We start from the raw sequence: 9,676 nt of genomic DNA on the forward strand, positions 1-9,676 counted from the left end.
AGGTGAGACCCTTGCCATTTTCGTCTTTCTATGTTCAAAATATTTGGTAAATATGCCCCCTCACCCCATCTTTTTAAACTGATTTGACAACTCCTTTGTGATTTAAGATGTACTTAAAACTGACATCTGTCTGTCTGACTCATAGCTGTCAGGGGAGACGGCCTCAACGAACATTCTGGGCCCCGGGATGTCTGTCCTCCAGGTGTTCACGGATATCTGCCTACTTGATTTTCTTTTAATGTAAAAATTTAAATTATAACCTTTTCCACGTGTGAAGGTTCTTGATATCATTAGTCATGGGGAAATGCAAATTAAACCCACACTGAGATACCACCATACGCCCACCAGAATGACTAAAATTAAAAAGGCTGACAATACCTACTGATGGTGAGGGTGTGGGACTCGCATGTTCCCGGTAGCGGGGCGTGTGAAATGGAACAACCACAATGGACAACTGGCAGTTTCTAATGAAGTTCGGCACGTGCCTACCCATGACGCAGCAATTCCACTGGTGCATTCCCAAGAGAAACAGTCTGCACTCACGTAAAGACGGGTACAGGAATGTTTAGGGCACTTTTATCCATAGCAGCCCCAAATTACGAACAAACCAAACACTCATCACTGGATATCATCACTGGATAAGCACACCCTGCTGGACGCAAACTTCAGAGTACCACTCAGCAACCCAAAAGACCAAACGCTGATACATGCAACAATCCTGACAGATCTCAAACACGTGACATCAAACTCCCCAGACATCAAAAAGTTCATGCTGTTCGATCCCATTTAATGAAATCCAAGGATAAACAAAATTTATCTATGGTGATTAAAAAACCAGAAAAAACAGTGAAGGGGATTATTGGACAGAGGTACGAGAGAACTTTCCAGGGTAATGACTTGGGTGATATTTATATGTGTATATTCATTTGTTAAAATTCACTGAGCTGGACTCTTAAGAGTTATGTATGTCATCAAGTGTATATCTCAGTTAAGTCATGACAGCATAAAAAACAGCTTAGCCAAAAACATGCAAATAACCAACAGACATGTGAAAGGATGCTCAACATCATTCATCAGTCATGAGGGAAACCCAAATCTAAACCACAATGAGAAACCACTTCACACATTCTGGGCTAGTTACAAAAAATAATAATAAATAAAATAAAATAAAAAGTAAAGCATTGAGAAGGATGTGGAGAAATTGGGCACCGCAGCGAGCAGCCTCTATGGAAAAGTTTGGCAGTTCCTCAAAAAGCTAAACATAAAATTACTGTATGACCCAGAGATTCCACAAATAGGTATACAGTCACAGGAATTAGAAGCAGAGACTCTGACGGACACTTGGACGCCCATATACATAGCAGCATTATGCACAGTAGCCAAAAAGTAGAAACAACCCAAGCGTCCATCAACAGATGAATGGATTCACAAAACGGGGTATGAGTGTACGATGGGCCATCATTCCTTCAGATTAACGAATGAAATTCTTATACAGGCTACGACATGGATGAACCTGACATTGAAGATGTTGTGTTAAGTGAAGAAGCCAGACAGATGGACTAATATTGTATGATGCTATTTGTGTAAAATATCTAGAACGGGCAGAAGCATAGAAACAGAAGGTAGATTAGAAGTTACCAGGAGCAGGGGGAGGAGGAATGGGGATCACTGCTTCATGGTGACGAAAAGTTTTAGAAATAGACAGCAGTGACGTTTGTACGACACGGCATCGTATGCTGGTTACTATGATTATAATGGGACGATTCGTTATATGTATTTTACCACATTAAAAAAATAATAGAATATGCCAAAAAACATTTAGTTCTATACCTTGAATGGACTAACTTTATGGTATATGAATTATACCTCAATAAAGTCATTAAAAATGAAAAGAAAGTAAAGCGACTTAATGATATACGCACATCAGAGATAGATCTTAAAACCATTATGTCATATGGAAGAAGCCGGGCACCAGAGCACACACTGTGTGACTCTACCGAAGTCCCAGTGCTGGCTAAGCTCACCCATGGGGACAGAAAGCTGAGCAGCAGCTGCCTGTGCTGGATGGGGACTGAGCAGAAGGGACTAAGGAAACTCACCATGGTGACAAAAATGCTTGAGCTGAGGGATGATTGCACAGGTGCATGAATTTGTAAAAAAAAAAAAATTTATCCAGCTGTTCATTTCGAATTTGTGCACTTTATGTAAATTATACCACAAAACAAAACAAAAACAAAAACAAAAACGAACTACTATGACCATAAATTATGGTTAAAAAACAACGAGGTATCGATAGTGCTGTGAACGGCATGGAAACAGCAGGGCCAGAGGTAGGAAGCCAACGAAAAGGCTCCAGGTAGAGATAACGCCACAAACGAGGTGGTTCCCAGAGCCATCAGGCAGAACAGACACGGGGATGCGTGGGGCGAGGTCAGAAGAGGTGTTTGGCTCCTGACTTGGGCCCCTGGGAATGTAGCAAAGTCATCTGCCGGGAAAAGAAACACAGCAAGAAAATCTGGTATTCTTGGTAAACAAATGAAGGCCCAGAATTCTAAAACCGATTAAAAGAATTAGCAGTACACAGTACACAGTACACACAAGACATATTCAACTCGAACCAGAGGTTCGTGGTGGAAAGTATTGCTAATTTTTAAGGGTACTGATATGTATTTAAGTTGTTAGGCCTGTTTTGGTTTGGTTTGTGTTTTTGTTTTTGTTTTTCTGGCTGGGAACAGCTTGCCTGGCTTAGGCCAAAAACAACATGTGCCCCAGGCACATGCAAGACGAGGCCTCCAGAACTCCTCCAGAACAGCGAATGCAGTCCCTTGTGATACAAGTAACAGCACACAGGGACGTGCCTCTCCTGCCCTGGCATGCTGCACCGTCCTGGTTCAGTTCATCCCGTCACACCTGCCCCCTCCAACCCCCCACTGAAAAGAAGGCTCCCCTCCACTCAGGCGTCCCATCCACGACCCTCTGTCCCTCATCTACCCACTAACCACCTGTCACGGGTTGATATTGTGCCCCCCGCAAAAGATAGGTCGTCCCTTGTGCCTGTAAACGTGACCTTATTTGGAACAGTCTTTGCAGATGTAACTAAGTTAAAGATCTGAAGATGAGGTCATCCTGAAGATCTGTGATACAGACGCACAGAAGGGAGAGGCCATGTGAAGATGCAGACGGAGATTGGAGTGATGCAGCCACAAACCAAGAAAGCCTGGGGCCGCCGCTGGCTAGAAGAGGCGAGGAAGGGTCCCCGCCCCCCACCATGGCCATTGGAGGGAGCGCCAACCCGCTGTCCCCTTGATTTGGGATTTCTAGCCTTCGGAACTGTGAGAGGATGACTTTCCGTTGTTTAAGCCACCAAACTTGTGTGAATTTGGTATGACAGCCTTGGACACCAACACATCAGCGCCCAAGCACCACACTCGCCCTGTGTCCTTTGAGCACCTATTCCGCCCGACTTTGTCCCTCGGCTTCTGCTCGGTATGCCAGCCTTGGGTCTGACCCTCACTCACCTCCGATGGCTGCAAAAGCCATCACCAGATCACCTGCCTCCTGGCCTGGCCCCGCCCCCATCCTCCACATTCGTGTGCTCTCCCTACTTAAAAAATGTCTCTTCCTGCAACTTCCTAGTTATCCCAAGGAAGAAAAGCCCAGGGCTGGCCCCAGCCCCTGTCCCCAGCCTCGGCGGGCATCATGTCATTGACACCTGTTGTGCCAGTAGCAGGTACTGTTTGATGCATTTGCAAAAATAAGATCCAACCACACCAGGCACTGAAATACTCAAAATGTCTGCTAATTTGCTTAGCTTTTAATCCTCCAGCCACTGATAACCTCAACTTTTAATAAATGGAAAAATATAGCTGATTAGGGAAATGAACGGAATGAATACATTTATACAGATCCCTGCAGTATAAATGTCGTTCCAGCAAAGTAGCTAAATGCAAATGCAAAAGAAACAAACCATCTGGGCAACCAAGGCCATCAAAGGGCCTCCCCCATCAGTCCCGGGGAGAGCCCATCCATCACTCCCCTGAGGTACACGCCGCTGAAACACCAGTTCTGAGCCAGTCCGCTAGTGTAATCCAAGTTCCTAAGTCCCTCCGAACGAGAACGTTACGCTCGCGAGAATTATCCACCCACGAGAAGATGCGCCACGGCATGTACCACACCTGTAAGTCACAGACTCATGAGTAGCTCCCATGGTGCTCTGCTGCCTCTAATCTGCTCTGCTTCCTAGTCTTACTTAAGGCAAATGGGCCTCTTGGTCTTTCCAAAATCAGCAGCACCTAAGTTGATCAAAGGATCCACACATCTACCTGCAAAATTTTCTTGTTATTGTTTTAACGAGACTTTACATTTTAGAGCAGTTTTAGAAAAATGGGGCGGAAGATACAGAGATTTCCTTGTATGCAAAGTTTTAATACCTGCAATAATGTCCGGAGCAGAGTAAGACCTATGCTAATTCGAATTTCAACAAGAGGGCTACAAAAGCTAAGGCCAATGGTTTGTTTTGTTTATTTTTAAGAGCATAATGGGCTAATAGCCAAAGCTTTACAAAAAGACAAGAAAACACAGAATAAATATATACCACAATATTTTTAAATGTGTTATTGCAGAGAAAAGGAAACATAGAACACCAATGTTACTTATTTTTAACTGTTAGAATCGAACAGATAAAGTTGAGATACAGATAAGCACAATTACAGAACCCCAGGTCCATGAGCTCGCTCACTCCCTCTCTACCCGAGACCGCTGCTGTATGGCCCCGGGCACGCCACGTACCCTCCAGAATCTGTAATAAGTCTTGTCTTTTCATAGTTCCCTAATAATTGTTGCTAGGTGCGTCTTGCAATCATAATAAGAACCGTAAAGGCCAGTTCAGCCACAGCAGTCCAGGCCCAGGTGAGGTCCCCAGGCATTTCCAGTCTGTGGCATCACTGTCACAAAGCACAAATGATAAGGCACCAAAACAACAGTATGAAAAATTAATGACGTGTACGGAATTATTTAAATATCGACAGGAAAGTTCAATATCGGCATAAATACACAGCAACTTTTGAATGGATAAGGAATGAAAAAAGCAAAGCCAAAGAGTCAGTAAATATATGTGAAATGTATATAATGCCACTAGTAAACAAAGTAGGGTAAATGAAAAATATTAATGAGACACCATGTTCTTCACAAAAAAGATCATATTTTAGATATTCGCAGAAGATGGATTACTCAATTAATGGTGTTGGACAAATGCCCTAGCAATATGGGAAAAACAAGGTTAGATCTTTATGTCTTATGCCAAAATGAGTCATTCAATATACAACCACAAAAACACTCAAAGAAAATTTAGATGACTATTTCTATAAACGTGGCTTTCTAAAAGCATTTTGAAGCATGATACCAAAGCCAGAAGCTATAAAAAAAAGACAGCTATATCTGACTATATAAAAATCTACACCTTTTCAGCGAAACAACAATATAAACAAAGTAAAAAGACAAATGATAGTAACTTTCACTTTCAGCTATGAAAAACTAGCTTCAATCAGATCCATTCCCCAACTGAGAACAAGGAAGATTAAATGATTTAAAATCTATTTGAAGGCACCAGACTTCTAAGAAAACCAGGACTTACAAGCCCGAGATCCCAAAAAGAAGGTAAAAGCCGTGAGATGAGCTTTCAGTCTCATCATTTCCCCCCTCATGGTATTTGCTGATTCATAAGATTGAGGCACAGTAGCTAAAGATCAAAGGCATTAGGCAGTCTATCACCATCTCAGGGTTAAGGAGACAAAACGGAAGTTCATGGCCTACCAAGGATGACAGACCTGTTAAACACGCCACATTGTCTGTAGAAAGCCCCAAAGGCTGGCCCTTACAAGAAGAAAGGCAAGCCAGAAGCAGACAAGAATTTACAGAAACTACAACCGAGCTTGCCATCATCTGCCCCCTCTGTCCGCCAGAAGCAAATTAAATCTTCTCTGGAAGAAGATAGAACCATCTAGAGCTACTTCAATTTTTTATTTACAATGTCTACCATTCAAAAAAAATTACCAGACATTTCAGGGGACGGGACCAAGAGAAAAATATGCAATAGAAAACATCTCCGGGAGACAGATACTGGAATTATCAGACTTTATAAAAACTGCGATTAACATGTAACAGAAAATAATAACAAATGGAGAATTTTAGCAGAGAACTGGAATCTATAAAGAAGAATCAAATAAAAATTTTAGAAATTAAAAATATAAAAACTGAAATTAAGAATTTAAAAAGACGTTAAGAAGCAGGGTAGGCTAAACAGAGAATTAGTGAACTGGAAAATAGGTTAACCAAAAATGGCAAGACGGGAAATAAATATGGAAAAGATAGGGAAAAAAGCATAAAAGACACACAAAGCATGATGAAAAGAGTCTAATTATTTGGTCACAGAATGAGAACATAAAGAGAATGGGGCAAAACAATACTTGACAACACAGTGGTAGAGAATTTTTCCAAACTGACAGAAGACATCAATCCATAAATTCAAGAAATTCTACAAACGGCAAATAAGATTTAAAAAATAAACACTCACTGGAAAAAGAATGTGGGACATATGCTAGATAAAGAATAATACCTTTAGCACATTTAAAACATTCTTAGTACTCAAGAAGAAAAGACAGACTAATAACAAAAAATGGGCAAAAGATATGAAGAAGTAAATCAAAGAAAGAAAAATCTAAACCTGTTATATAAAACATGTAATATGAAACCACTAATCATCAAAGACACGCATATTAAAATGAGTTACCATTTTTTGGCCATGACTTAAAGAAAGATTAAAAAGTAAAAATAACAAGCATTGGCAAAGTGTGGGGAAAAGGCACTCTAATATATTGCTAGGGAGCATAAGTAGGTTCTCTCTTTCTAGAGGATTATGTTATGCATTACATCAGTCAGGAAAAGTTAGGTTGTGCAGCAGTAACAAGCAATCCCCAGATTTCAATGGCTTCTGACAAATGTCTACTTGTTCACACTCTATGTCCAGTGCAGGTTTGACTGCAGCTCTTTTCCATGTGTTTTTCCCTCTAGGACTCAGGTTGATGGAGGAACGTCCACCATGAACATTGTGAGTTCTCACTGCAGAGGGAAAAGAGGGCATGGCAGATTATATGCTGTGTCCTAAAATTCATGGCCAAAGTTATACAAGTCACTTCTCACACTAAATTTGCCAGAGCAAGTGGCATGGCCAACTGTGATACTGTGAAGAGAAAAACCTACATACCCCTGCTCCTGGGAGAGGCAGAATTATTTGTGAGAATAACAGGACCCACCACATGAATCCAAACTCAAGACCCAACCATTTCCTAATAATTAGATCAATGTGCAAAGATGTATGTAGATTGCTGTATTAATCATAAACTAAAAATAACCTCCGTGCCTACCGGGAAGTCTTAAGTTCGATCAATGAAAATATCCTGAAAATAGGATATATTGCAATAATTTTAAAAATAATGATGTATATTTGCTGACATGGAAAGATGTCCTCAATAAGCTGTAAAGGGAAAAAGCAGATTGCGTGCATCATATTATATTAAATGACTCTGAAGTTTTACCTAAAAAAAAAAACGAATTATCTCTAAGATCAGTCATTTTCATCTTTGGCATTTTACCTTTCTATGGTACTTGAATATTTTACAGTAAGCATGCATGATTTTTACTGTTTCAAAGACCAACAAAGTCATTTCAATATTTTTAATAATGAATGTGCCGTGCGACAATGATACAGCATAACAGTCGATTGCATAGCCTCCTGGTGGAAGAAGAAATTAGTATAATCTTCCTACACAGCAAGATGGCCTTGAAAGGGCTCATACTCTGAAACCCAATAATATACCTTCTAAAAACTGATCTGAAAAGGAAATGTTCCAATATACTAAGACACGCACCCATCAGAGCATTGTGTCTACAGTAAATTTTCAAAAATGACCAAAATGTCCAACAAACAGCAAAAAAAAAAAAAAGAGGACGTATGCAGAAATGGGTTTCGAAAAACAAGATTCTAAAGTACTTTTAATATAGAAATGAGCTCAAAGTATGCTTATAAGTGAAAAAAAGCCAGGATCCAAAACTCTTTTTACGGGATAAACTTTAGAGATAAACAGACTGGCGGAGCACATCAAACGTTAGCTTCATTATCTCCAGTTTCCACTAGCGTAGGTGTCTTGGTTTGGGGGTCTTTTTTTACGCCTACAGCACCTGGTCTTCCTAGGTGGTCTCCCATCCGAGTACTAACCAGGCCGCACCCTGCTTAGCTTCCAAGATCAGACGGGATCGGGCACGTTCAAGGTGATATGGCCGTAGACAGTGTCTTGGTTTTTATTTTTTTCTTTGTACTTGGCTTTTTTTTTTTTTTCATTTTCCACACCTAAATATTTCTATTGGAAGCAAGAAAAAAAATCTACTAAATATTACTGTTCAATGTCAAAATAAAAGAATAAGGGTCAGAGGGTGGTGTGACCATTCAGAGAGAAAAATCAAGCCTTATCCAGAAGGATCTTCATGCATCGCGAAAACCTGAAACATTCTGCCACAATGAACCCTTCATGTACCCCAATCTCATTGCCCCTTGAAAATCAGCAAGAAAAGATTCTCCCACGCCTCCTGTTAATAACTCTCATAGTACCTTATCTATGATAGCTTAGCCGAGCACACACTGCTGCCGTGAGCCAGGAGCCACATGATTTATATCTTGGTATTGTGAAAGGCCCACATTTGCATGGCTGTTAAGTTAAAAGCTGGGAAGCCAAGGAGCGATGACCGGGCACATGTAAATGTACTGGAAAAGGCCCACGTCTGCACTGCAAAGATCTTCCCCCATTCGAATCTGCTCTGACTACGGGAGACTAATAACAATTTCCCAAATTGTGCATTAAGATAACGCACAAGAAAAATGAAGCCTGAAAAGACTGAAGATGAGAACCATTCTGTTGGCCTAAGTGATATGAACTGTAGGGAAGCGAGAAAGAAGGAAGTAGTACGCACACACGCACTCACACTCACTCACACTCACTCACACTCACACTCACTCACACACTCACTCACACATACTCACGCACACACAGACTGTGTTGCCATCTGTGTGTTCTTTGCTGACAGAGAGCCCCAGGGCTTGTCCCCAGGGCTTCTCCTGCAGAGCGCCTGGCATGGAGGAGCCGTCCCAAGATCTGGGGAAGGGTGGGCTGGCAGGCGAATCGCTTCCAGGGGAGGAGGGAACGGAGGGGCCGTGGCAGTGAAGCTCAGAGGTGCCGCCTGGATCTGAGCCCAGAACCATGTCCCATGTGGTCCCTTAGACACCACCGAGAAACCTCCCAAACACCACAGCCGGTGCCCGCCGTGGGGGCGCCCGGCACGCCCATTAGGCAAGCAGGCCTCTGGGCAGCCAGGCCGTGGAGGCTAACCGAGGAGCCACGAGCACCCCAGGGAGCGCTTCCTAGTGCTAGGGGCTCCTCTTAGGGTTCCCTTTCTCAAAACCAAAGCCTCGTGCCCCGCATGCCACACACGCACGTAATCACCTTCCTCAGTTCCCTGCGTCAAGCAGAAATGATCACCATGCTTGAAGTCGGATCTTAAAAACTGAAGCTCAAGGACACTAGATGAGCAGCCCAAATACGGATTTGTCAACCAAGGACAATGTTTG

At 42.1% G+C, this 9,676-nt stretch overlaps 1 protein-coding gene and 1 pseudogene across 2 annotated transcripts in view; both read right to left on the reverse strand.

Annotated features, from left to right (window-relative positions):
- ANKRD33B (ankyrin repeat domain 33B) overlaps positions 1-9,676 on the reverse strand; it is a 77,483-nt gene that overhangs the window by 47,047 nt on the left and 20,760 nt on the right. The window lies entirely within an intron of this gene.
- On the reverse strand, positions 8,224-8,342 carry LOC111742424 (annotated as a pseudogene).

This window comes from Pteropus vampyrus, unplaced genomic scaffold (assembly GCF_000151845.1).
Source record: "Pteropus vampyrus isolate Shadow unplaced genomic scaffold, Pvam_2.0 Scaffold94, whole genome shotgun sequence".
Taxonomy (NCBI): domain Eukaryota; kingdom Metazoa; phylum Chordata; class Mammalia; order Chiroptera; family Pteropodidae; genus Pteropus; species Pteropus vampyrus.